General features: G+C 39.0%; 1 protein-coding gene across 2 annotated transcripts in view; it reads left to right on the top strand.

Annotated features, from left to right (window-relative positions):
• PRKCA (protein kinase C alpha) overlaps positions 1-12,933 on the top strand; it is a 446,150-nt gene that overhangs the window by 154,565 nt on the left and 278,652 nt on the right. The window lies entirely within an intron of this gene.

The raw sequence follows: 12,933 nt of genomic DNA, 5'->3' as shown, positions 1-12,933 counted from the left end.
AAGGTGTTGTCACATCCCTGAAAGTAAAGTCTGTCTCTTTTAAAAGAGTCCTATAGATGTGTTTTATTATGCCAGAAGTCCCTTGCCTTCAATTTAAAGAAATAATAGTAACTAAATACTTCCAAATTGGATTACTGAAGCAGTTGCTTTGGATGAATTTGGTTGTTTTGGGATTTGGACCTGGTTCTTTGTCTGCTTGTGCACAATATGGGCTCTGAAGAGTCTCTGAAGGTGTCTCCAGTATTCGCAGGGAGCAGTTTTCCATGATCTGGTGACCACTTACCCTCCCCCAACCCCTTACATCTTTCTCCCTTATAGTGAGCTGAAATCTGATACCCTGCAGTTTCCATCCTTTGGTCCTATAGGGTTTCTGTCCTTTAGGGACAAACAGAACAAGCTTAATCCTTCTTGAAAATAGCAGACCTTCAAATATTCGCAGACAGTCTTCCCCTTCCGTCAGATCTCTGATTCCTCTGATTCTGAGTCTCACTGTCTTGGTTGTCTTTAGACAATCTAAGCCAAAAAGGGACTGCAGCCTCCATGGTGAAGGGCTTTGGAGCCCCAAACCATGTCTCAGGGAAAATAAGATGTGTTGTGTGGAGCTCTCGCCTTCTCTGTCTGTATATAGACAATATAATTCTACTTGGTCTTGCTGCCTTGCCAAACCATTCATCGGTCAATTAAATGCCTTTGTCTTTTCATCTGTGCAGCTGTTGATTCATCTCTTTCTCATTATGCACCTCTGTGATTGTGAAGCCAGGTATAGGATTTTGAATTTTCCTGGTACTGAACATTATCTTCACAGGGTCCAGCTTGTGAGGTCAGCCTGATCAAGCCTGTAAATTTTTCTTTTGGTTTCTAATTTGGTCAGCCAGGGCAGGGACTGCCTTTCCCAGTATCCTGTTTTCTGTCTGTTTGAGTAGCTTATTTTATTTGGTTTCATAAAATCTAGAAGATAAAGCCTGTCACCAGCCAGTCTTCCTCCTGGGTGACAATTAAAATGGCTGCATGTTATCTTCATTACCTTCTTAGGTCTTTTTTACTTCTGTTTCTTTCACAGTTCTTGCCATGATATCTGTCTGCACATCGTGGGCACCTACTGATGTCCGTGGCATTGAGAGCTGTTGCACATAGTATTCTGATTCCATCAGAAAAGCATTGAAGGAATACATGTGGTTGTGTTGGGTCCTTGCCTACTCTACCTGGTTTCCCACCACCCCTGGGCTGCAAGAGGCCATAGTTTCTCACTTCCCTTCTTGGCAGTCACTCAGAGATTGACATGGTCCCACTTTGGGGCATTAGGCTTCTGGGATTGGGGGACCGATGGCTATCCCAAGCTCTGGTGACACATCCCTGGTGGCCTGGGCCTTTCCTCTCCAGGATACCTCCTCCCCCTTATCCTGGCCAAGCTGAGCTTCCTGTCATACCTGATTTATGGGGAGAACCTGGGCTCAGAAGGAGACTGTGAAGGACCATGAGAGAAGTCAGCCAAGGCATAGCCTAGTCTAGGCAGCTGGGCCAAGACTGTCATCACCTGGCCCTTAGGAGGAGATGCGGAAGCCCGGAGAGGAGGTGAGAGGCACCAGCTCCCAGCCTGGCAGTTGTGGCTCTTTGGATTCTCGTGATAGGAAACAGAAAGGAAAAACAACTCCCTCATTGACCTGCTTAGGCTATAGCTGTCTGAGATGGGGTGTGCTAGTTTGCTAGCTGCCAGAATGGCAAAATACCAGAAATGAAATGGCTTTTTAAAAGGGGAATTTAATAAATTGCAAGTTTACAATCCTAATGCTGAAAATGTGCAAATTAAAGCAAAGCTATAGAAATGTCTAATCTAAGGTATCCATGGAAAGATACCTTGGTTCAAGAAGGCCGGTGACGTTCAGGGTTTCTCTCTTAACTGGAAAGTCACGTGGTGAACATGGCAACGTCTGCTAGTTTTCTCTCCAGGCTTCCTGTTTCATGAAGGTCCCCCAGGGGTGTTTTCTTCCTTCATTTCCAAATCTCTGGCTGCATGGGCTCTCAAGGTTCTCGTGGCTCTCCCGTCGTTCTCATGATCTCTCCAAAAATGTTTCCTCTTTTTATGATTCCAGTGAACTAATCAAGACCCTCCCCCCCCCCCCGGAATGGCATGGAGTCAGATCTCCATCTAATGAAAAAGTTAATGTCCACAATTGAGTATGCCACTTCTCCATGGAGATAATCTAATCAAAAAATTCCAACCCACATTAGTGAATAGGGATTAAAAGAAATGGTTGCTCCCATAAGATTGGATCAGGATTAAAACATGGCTTTTCTAGGGTACATAACTCTTTCAAGCCAGCACACAGGGCCAGCCCAGTGTCTTCTAGTCACCAATTTCCTTGTCATTTGATTCTGTCTTTACTTATTTTTTCTTCATTTAAAAATGCTCCGTCTCTTCCTCTTGGGCTGGTTCCTAGGTCCAGTTGTTTTTGGAGCTCCCTAATATGACCTGTGCTTTCAAAAATTTGCTTTTTTTGTCCATTCTGGAGAAAAGAAAAGGCATGATTTTGTTGAGTGCCTACTGTGTGTCAGGGCCAAGCTCTGGCATTTCCATCGTCCTGTGTTGTCCTTAGCACAACACTGCAAGTGTTATTGAACCTGCTGGTGTTATTTTTCATTTCCATTGTAGCGTTGGAGAAACTGAAGTTCTGAGGTTTCATGCCCCAAGTCCCATAGCTGTTGCGTGGAGGGTAGAATGAGGACATAGGACAGTGTCTTCTGAAGCTCCCCAGAAACCATCTGAAAAACATAAAACTTAGCAAGTTACAAAATACTTTATTCACTGTTTTTCTGTTTTCTGAATTACAAAGATTCACGCTTAATCCAGAAACTTTGGAAAGGAAAAAACCTCAAAAGGAAATTTACACTTTCATGTTAAGAAAAATGATTTAAAACTTGGAAATAAGGCTTAGTTTTAGGTACAGTGTCCTTTTAATGTTATACAAGGGCATTGTTTAACGAGTCCACCCAAGGATTGTTTAATTATCTAGGCTAATGTTCCTCTATTTTTTTTTTTAGGCTTGTAAAAATAGCTTTGAAATATAGTTCTCAAAGCATACGGTTCACCCATTTAAAGTGTGCAGTTCAGTGGCTTTTTGTATATTCCCAACCATCACCACAGTCTGTTTTAGAACATTTTCATCACCCCCCAAAGAAAGCTCGTGCTCATTAGCAGCCACTCTCCATTCTCCAACTTGGCAAACCTATTTCAGAATGCCTTTTTTGGTGGACTGTTTTATACCAGCTTTACCATCTTACTTGTTCCCCCAGTATTAATTAATTGAATAATTTTGGGGCATCTTCATTCTGTATTGTTTGAGAGTCATGCTTTTTACTTCTTTTTTTTTTTTAATTAATTAAAAAAAGAATTAACAAAACAATTAGAAATCATTCCATTCTACATGTACAATCAGTAATTCTTAATAACATCACATAGTTGCATATTCATCATTTCTTAGTACATTTGCATCGATTTAGAAAAAGAAATTAAAAGACAACAGAATAAGAATTAAAACATTAATAGAAAGAAAGAAAAAAAAAACAAAAACAAAAAACCTATATCTCACATGCAGCTTCATTCAGTGTTTTAACATAATTGCATTACAATTGGGTAGTATTGTGCTGTCCATTTCTGAGTTTTTATATCCAGTCCCGTTGTACAGTCTGTATCCCTTCAGCTCCAATTACCCCTTCTCTTTTTTTTTTTTTTTTTTTAATTAACGGAAAAAAAGAAATTAACCCAACATTTAGAAATCATACCATTCTACATATGCAATCAGTAATTCTTAACATCATCACATAGATGCATGATCATCATTTCTTAGTACATTTGCATCGGTTTAGAAAAACTAGCAACATAACCGAAAAAGATATAGAATGTTAATATAGAGACAAAAATAAAAGTAATAATACTAAAGTCAAAACAAAACAAAACAAAACAAAACAAAAACCTATAGCTCAGATGCAGCTTCATTCAGTGTTTTAACATGATTACTTTACAATTAGGTATTATTGTGTTGTCCATTTTTGAGTTTTTGTATCTAGTCCTGTTGCACAGTCTGTATCCCTTCAACTCCAATTGCCCATTATCTTACCCTGTTTCTACCTCCTGCTGGACTCTGTTACCAATGACATATTCCAAATTTATTCTCGAATGTCTGTTCACATCAGTGGGACCATACAGTATTTGTCCTTTAGTTTTTGGCTAGACTCACTCAGCATAATGTTCTCTAGGTCCATCCATGTTATTACATGCTTCATAAGTTTATCCTGTCTTAAAGCTGCATAGTATTCCATCGTATGTATATACCACAGTTTGTTTAGCCACTCTTCTGTTGATGGAGATTTCGGCTGTTTCCATCTCTTTACAATTGTAAATAACGCTGCTATAAACATTGGTGTGCAAATGTCCGTTTGTGTCTTTGCCCTTAAGTCCTTTGAGTATATTCCCAGCAATGGTATTGCTGGGTCGTATGGCAATTCTATATTCAGCTTTTTGAGGAACCGCCAAACTGCCTTCCACAGTGGTTGCACCATTTGACATTCCCACCAACAGTGGATAAGTGTGCCTCTTTCTCCGCATCCTCTCCAGCACTTGTCATTTTCTGTTTTGTTGATAATGGCCATTCTGGTGGGTGTGAGATGATATCTCATTGTGGTTTTGATTTGCATTTCTCTAATGGCCAGGGACATTGAGCATCTCTTCATGTGCCTTTTGGCCATTTGTATTTCCTCTTCTGAGAGGTGTCTGTTCAAGTCTTTTTCCCATTTTGTAATTGGGTTGGCTGTCTTTTTGTTGTTGAGACGAACAATCTCTTTATAAATTCTGGATACTAGACTTTTATCTGATATATCATTTCCAAATATTGTCTCCCATTGTGAAGGCTGTCTTTCTACTTTCTTGATGAAGTTCTTTGATGCACAAAAGCGTTTAATTTTGAGGAGCTCCCATTTATTTATTTCCTTCTTCAGTGTTCTTGCTTTAGGTTTAAGGTGCTTTTTACTTCTTGAAAATTATACTGTAACAGTAATCTCACCCCACACAGTACAGCTGGTTACTCTTACCCTTTTGATGTATGCCCTTACACATACATTTTAAAATTAATATCATTCTATTTTATGGCAGCTTTCTTTCCTTCCACTTAGTAATGTATCTTAGATGGTTTCCTGCCTCAATAAATATATTTTTTACAACATAGTTTTTATAGCTCTATAGTAGTATATCAAATGATAACTTTTGATTCAAAGACCAAATGGTGTTTACTTCTCCGTCCTTGGGCTTTTAGCTTGTTTCTAATTTTTGGTATTTTATTATAATGCTTTTATGAATATCTTTGTGGCCCATCTTTGGGCACATCTCTGGCCATTTTCATTGAATTAATTGCTAAATGTGGAATTGGTGGGTCAAAACATATGCAAAACTACAAGTTTTTAAGCAGGCAACAATTAGATGTTATTACAGCTGTCCCTAACCCAGCACAGTCCCAAGAGCAAAGAGCATGCCAAACAGAAATTTACCCATGAGCTTTAATTAGGGATTTACAAACAGGAGAAGAGCTTCCCCATGGTGGCCAGTTGGAAAATGAAGTCAGCATTCTTGCCAGTGGAAATCAGTGCTCTGCCTTGTTCAGAGGGGAAAGCAGGGATTTATAGTGGGTATAGACGAAGAAGGAGGCACAGAGCTGGGAGAGTGCGTGCACATGTTGCTAGCCAAGTTAACTATTTTTTTAGACAAAAGTAACTTTTCAATGTTTCCTGAAACATACAGGATATAGATTCAGCATAGATATATTAAAAAAAAAATAGGATAGATAATCATTCGAAGAAATTTCAGAAGGTCTGTTTAAGTGGATTGACCATTCTTTCCTCCCTCCGGAAAGGTGGCTTTCCTTCTGGCATGTGCCCTGTTCACACAGGCTATGTGCTTAAAGCTCTTTTCTTTTTTCTTTCTTCCCTCTAAGGGAGGGCTTCCTGACCCTGGGGTTGCCACAACAGCTTTTTGTTTGTTTCTGTTTTTGTATTTCATATCTCAGTCACCATCCTTGAGCATTTTCCATTTGTGTTTTCTAATTCCTGTGTAGACCCTATGGCTAAGCGCATAGCCACATGAGTCCAGGCATTAAACAAATACCTGATAGACTTACAAATTTAATTCTAACTATTACTATACTCAAACTGATTCTTTTTTTTGATGATTCAGAAGGCACTTCAGGACCTTGAAGTACTATAATGTTATTATAAACATCATTTTTAAGGTTACATTTTTAGTTGCTTAAGACATTAATGGTTGAAAAATCAGAAAATATGGATGGACAAGGGCAAACAAAAGGAAAATTAAATTTTCCCAAGCACCCTCCCCAGAGACAATCCCTTCATGCTTTTGGTTTGGGTCTTTGCAGATGCTTCCCTATGCAAAAAGAACATGCACAACTTTTCATATACTATATCAGGGGTATTGTCAAATGTAAATTTTTGAAGCATTGTGCATGAATGTAGATTAAAACAATTTTTGTTTTGAAATTCTGGATTACAGAGTTCTTTGCTTTTTAGCTTACCTTGTCCTATATTTTCTGCCATGCAATTTGGAAATGTAATACATTTGTTTTGAACAATTGGTTATATATAAATAAATATAAATGTAAATATGTACTTAAATTTTCATTTGATTTTCTGCTGCTCTCTATGCCTAATGTTCTTATTTGTATGAAAACGTTCCTAGTTCTTAGTTTTTTTTGTCAAAAATCTTTCCCCAGTTGCTCACCAGTGTTACCTGTAGGCATTGGAATTCCTTGGGTACTTCGAATTTCCTTCTTGGAAACTGCTGGCCTCGTTGTTTGTAATTATTTTGTCTTCCACATCCCTGGTGCTTTATTAGTTCCCAACATACTTGAGAAAAGAGAGATAATGAGTGGATTGTGGCCCCTTTTGAATTGTTCCCCAAGATAAGCTGAGGAAAAAAGCTACATAGGTAATAATTTACATAATAATGTGAACAGGCTTTGCCTTTTAAGCTCAATGTACTCTCATGAAAATGAAAGCATTTTATTTATGGAACGTTTTTGCATGTATTTTTCTCTAAGAATTAAAAATCACCACGGTGTCACGGGGGCACTCTAATTTCTGAAGTAACGTTTTATCATATTTACTTTGAATATGTCCTGGCATTTCTAACCAAATTTAATCTCCTTCTTTCAATTTTGAGACGGTTTCCTCCCCCATCCCAGTATTGATCAAAAGCAAAGCCAAACCAAAACCTTAAATATGAAACACATTTCCTCTAACATCACCGCAGAAGCTTTGTAATTGCATAGCTAACAATTTTTGTTTATAGACAGATAAACAAAAATGGAAAGCACTGGATTCTGAAATGGCAGTGTTTTCTAGACTGTTTGGAACAACTTTGTGATTTCCTTCTGTCTACCATGACCAAAAGAGATGACTTGTTGCTTGATGTGAATCACGTTCCTTTCCATCAATATTTGAGTTTTGTCTGATTTATTGCTTGCCTCTAGTTTGCATGGGGCCACCTGTGCATATTTTCATAACTTTACATAGGTGTTACTGCAGAACGCTGCCATTTGACTGCCCCATCTTGGTGGTAAAAATGTCCTTTTGCCTGTCTTCCTTTGTAACCCTTAGCCCAAGCATCATTTCTGCCCCAAAGTCTTCCTGATGTGGTGAGGCTGAGTTAGGGGCCGTCCCTGGACCACTCACAGTGTGGTAACGGGAAGAGCTTACTGTGCTCCCTGCATGACCTTGCAGTGATCTGTTTGTGAATCAGTTTTCCACATTAGACTTGAGCCTTATTGAGCTTTATTGTTCTCAGCACCATTGGGATGTGTGATATTGCTCAATAAATCCGTGTCGATCAGAATTTAGTTAAACTGCATATTTCGTGTCCGCGGTCTCTGTTTTATTCTCTGCTTTTTTATCATCTCCTGGTTTTGTTGTTTATACATTGCCGAAAATACGGCTTTTGTACGCTGATGACCTCCCAGTCCCTGATCTAATAGAGTGGCCACAGCCAACTTCTTCCTGACTTCTCGTGAGTGAACTTGTTGGCCACTCCCCCTTGCAGTGCTCCCCCTTTCAAATTTCGGGGCTCCTGGCCATCTGCTGGCCTCCCCCTGGACCCGCCTCTGCTTTTTTGCTGATTCCTCTTCTCGCCATGTAAACACCATGGGGGAAGAAGTCCAGCGTTTCTCCCCATGCAGACGTTGGTGAAACCTCCTCCCCTCCTGTGGCTTCCACCGTCTCCTCTAAGGAGATGCGACTGCGAAACTGTGCTTTCTAATGTCGTAGAGGCCTCGCGGGGCCCGCCAGGCTCCTGGGCCTTTTGGTAGGAGCTTCAGAGGTATTTGTTGAAGGAGTGGTCATATGGGCAGTCATGCAATTTTATTTATTACAATTTTTTTTTCTTTATTAGAGAAGCTATGGGTGTACAGCTTTATTTTGAAAGTTGATTGGGTATGAATTATGAAATCACAAATACTGAAAACTGAGACACGGCCCTTGGCTTTGTCCCTGACCTTTGACTTGTAACTACGTTGTTTTCTGGATAAATGGGTACTAAAGACCAGGACTCTTTGTAAGACTGTTAGGGCGTCAAAACTTTGATTTAAGAATGAAAATTGTAGCCTAGAACTGAAGGAAGGAAGGATAGAGGCACCACCCAACTCCCAAAGGACTCCAGGGAGCACGGTTTGAAAACCACCAGAGTAGATTCCTTCCTCACTCCTCTGATTGTGTCATCTGTGAGTTTATTGTTTTTTAAATTAGTAATATCCTCTCAAGGAATGCTGAAGGTTCCTTCCCTGGATCCCTAGAGGATTCCAAGTGTCAGTTTTCTGGGTGGGTTTTCACTTGTGTGGGAACCTACACTCTTCTCATCACTGAGGACTGGGGTGTGCTTTATCACCAACAAGCGTGCAAATGGGGTTATTGTCACAAATGTAATCACAAATACCAGCTACTATCTTAAGTAGATAAAAAAAGCCAGTGATTTTAATATTGGTTTTAAGAGTTCTGACTCTATTAAACTCATTTATAACCATGAGCAAATGCCACATGTATGTTTTTTTTGCATGGGCAGGCACTGGGAATTGAACCCGGGTCTCTGGCATGGCAGGCGAGAATTCTGCCACTGAGCCAGCGTCGCACCACCCCCCATTTATTTTTTTAAAAATATTTTTATTGAGAAATCTTTACACACAAACAGTCCACAGATTGTGCACAATCAGTGGCTCATAAATATCACCACATCGTTGTGTATTTATCACCATGATCATACATTTGCATCACTCCAGAAAAAGGAATAAAAAGAAAAAAGAAAAAGTTCATATTCCCACATCCCTTGCTCCTCCCTCTCATTTACCATTAGTATTTCTATCTCCCCAATTTATTTTACCTCTTATCCCCCCTATTATTTATTTTTTTAATGTTTTTTTTTTTTTTTTCGGCGTGGTCAGGCTCCAGGAATTGAACCTGCCAGCACGGCAGGTGAGAATTCTGCCACTGAGCCACCATTCCACTGTCCCCTATTATTTAGTTTTTATCCATGTTTGTTTATTCGTCTCTCCATACTCTGGAAAAACGGAACATCAGACACAAGGTTTTCACAATCACACAGCGCCATTGTAAACGTTAAGTCTTTATACAGTCATCTTCAAGAATCAAGGCTACTGGAACACAACTTGAACAGTTTCAGTCCTCATTGGTAAATTTAATGGACACTTAATGAATACACATGTGTTATCCCTGTATAGCTGTGGGGGGAGAATGCCTTCAAGTCACTTGCTTTTGCTCATGTCATTTAATTGAAATCTGAAGTTGATTCATTTGCAGAGCTGTACCTGAATATGGTATACTTTTACCTTCTTTTGGCTCTAGGTTCCATTTTTGAAGCAGAGAGTGATTTCTTGCACACATACATACATCTAACTAAATATTTTACTTACTGAATCGTTCATTCTCTAGAAACTGCCTTGCTATGGCTAGTTCCTGAAATGATCAGATGGTGACGTTTTCATTTTGCAACTCTGGACAGTAAAGATGCATAGAAATGATAATAAATTAGTACCCTGAGTGTACCTCAGTGACTAGCCAGAAAGATAACTGTCGCAGGACTGTAAATTCTAATTGTGGGATTGTTCTTGACGTTGTGTAAAAAGAATTTACTTTTCAAGTTTCTGCTCTGTTTTTCTGACCAATGTTGCCAATATTGATGTGATAGTTTTTCAGTGGCCTGGAAAAAAAAGAAGTTTGACCACATTTGTTAAAAACCCACCAAACAAGTAGACTTACTTATTCTTTTACCTTTTACTTTTTTTTGATACATGATTTCAAACATCTGAGAAACAGAGACAATTGTGTATTAAAAACCATGTACTCTGTGTTCCGGTAGCCATGTTTCTTGAGGATGATTGTATAATGATATAGCTTTCACAGTGTGCCTGTGTGATTGTGAAAACCTTGTGTCTGATGCTCCTTTTATCTACCTTGTCAACAGACGAGTAGAACATATGGAATAAAAATAAATAATAGGGGGAACAAATGTTAAAATAAACTTAGTTTGAAATGCTAGTGATCAGTGAAAGCGAGGGGTAATGGTTATGGTAGGTATAATCTTTTTTCTTTTTTGTTTTCGTTTTATTTCTTTTTCTATTGTCTTTTTCTTTCTTTTTCTGAATGGATGCTAATATTCTAAGAAATGATGAATATGCAACTAGGTGATGACATTGTGAATTACTGATTATCTATGTTAATGTTTTATTACATTTGTTAAATTTTTTAAATTAATAAATTAAAAGAAACATGTACTTGTCTCACAGCTACAGTTATTGTCAGCTTTTACTAATCTTGTTTCATCTCTCTTCACTTCATGTTTTTTTCATACTTGAGTGTGTTAAAGCGAATTACAAACATTGTTCTATTTCATTTGTATCATTTTTTAAAGACATAAATATAATGTGGTATATACTGTCACTACTGAAATTAGGAAAAAGGAAGGTAAAACTACTCAGTGATAAATATTACAACATATATCTTGGTTTTTATATTATTTCTATTAAAGGAGGGAAAAACAGGGTGAGGGAATAAAGAGAAGCAGGGAAACAGGAGAGAAAATGGGAGACTCCCCACTCCTCTGCCTGTATTTCTCCTTGGCTGAGCAGTGAGCACCCCAAAGGCAGGAACTGTGTCTTGGTCAGCCCTTTACCTTCATGCTTTGCAGAGTACTGGTGTATAGTAGATGCTCAATAAATATTTGCTGAATAACTGAATGAATATGAGTTTCCCCAAGGCCTTGCACAGAAGGATACCTACACTTACAGAGAACAACAGCGTACACATGTTAGGCTATACAGACAAAGGGAAGAGAAGAGACCATTAGCAGTTTCATTGCTTCTTGTAGTGTCCAGAACATTTCCTCTGACATTTAAGTCCCTGTGTAGCATTTTTACAATGTTAGGAAGAAATAGGTATATTCCTGCTGAGTACTTATGCCGTAGGCCAAATGGACTTAGTTCAAAGCTGGAGGTTTCTCACACTTTAAGAGTTCATTCTTTCTTTGCATTTGGTGAGAATTGAAGCATGAATCCTAAGTCTTTTTCCATCCTCTCAGAATACTGGAGTCACAGTCTCATGTGCCTGTGAGTCGCAGGAAGATTTTGGGTGCTGTAAACTTAAGGTGATGTATATTTAGGTGTCCATGCTGTGGGCAGACCTCACACCCCTTAGACGTGAGTTGCATCGGTGCAAGGAAACAAGTTCTGTTCCACTGGAATAAGGAGGTTTCAGACAGAAAGGGAAAGGGAGAGAAGACAAAATATAGTGTTCTCAAGTCCTCCTTGAACTCCTTGGAACTTCCTCATAAACCCCAGATTAAGTAATTCCAGACTTAAAAATAAAGGACTTAAAAAAACCAGAGAGAAGTCTGGTATTATTGGCTTGGTAAACCCTTGCAATAAAAGCTGTTTAATAAGTTTTTTGGGTCAATGAGGAAACCTGAAGTCTAGTTTGGAATGTGGATGTTCAGATATGGAGCTCATATTGCAAAGTTGCAAAAGCTTTATGCCTTTCTGAACTTCAAAGGAAAGCTGGATTCTTCAGATAATTCTGAAATCAGCACTAAATCACTGCTGGATCTAAGCTTTAAAAAGCAAGCCTTCAGATTTCCCTTCAAGCTTGTATGTGATTTGTCATATACTTAATTTAAGTGTGTGACTTTTCATATACTTATCTGTAAGGGATTTTCTTGTTTATTGTTGCAGGATTATACTGCATTTTTAAGTATAAAAAGAAAAACTTTGTTTTTATATTGTTAAGATTTTATGAATGCATGTTCATCGTCGGTGTCAGAAAAGTCTACCCCAATTCGGTGTGTGTTGAAGAATATGGGAGTAAGTTGAAATAAGTAAAAGAAGGAAGACGTTTAGCAGTTACCTCTTGGCATACAGGTTGTTGCCATTATCTACACTTGTCCTAGTTTGTGTCTTCTGGGCCTTAATGGGCCAGTAATTATCAAACCCTATTGCCCTTCCTCATCTTTTCTCCTTGGCTCCAGCAGCCAAGGAGATTGATGACTGCCCTAGTCTTATTGAAATTCATCCTTCCCCAGCTCCATGGAGACCCAGCTCTCTCCTGACATCTCCCACCTCTCAGACCACCTCCTTTCCAACTTCAACTGCAAAATGTGGTTGGTCCCAAGGAGCAGGGGAAGTCCTTGGAGTTCTCATCCCCCAACATGCCTTCATCCATCAAGCATGTAGATGCCTCTCAAAATGTGGTCTACAGTCCTGGCTGTCTTTTGGCCTCTACCCCGAAGTACCACCTGCTTGACTAACACATCTACCTGGGTAACCCACCTGTGCATTATGCTCGACTTGTCTAAAACTGAAGCGCCTGTTTCAATGA

Source organism: Tamandua tetradactyla, chromosome 6 (genome assembly GCF_023851605.1).
Source record: "Tamandua tetradactyla isolate mTamTet1 chromosome 6, mTamTet1.pri, whole genome shotgun sequence".
In the NCBI taxonomy this organism is placed as follows: Eukaryota; Metazoa; Chordata; class Mammalia; order Pilosa; family Myrmecophagidae; genus Tamandua; species Tamandua tetradactyla.
This window is presented reverse-complemented; position numbering and strand designations above follow the sequence as displayed.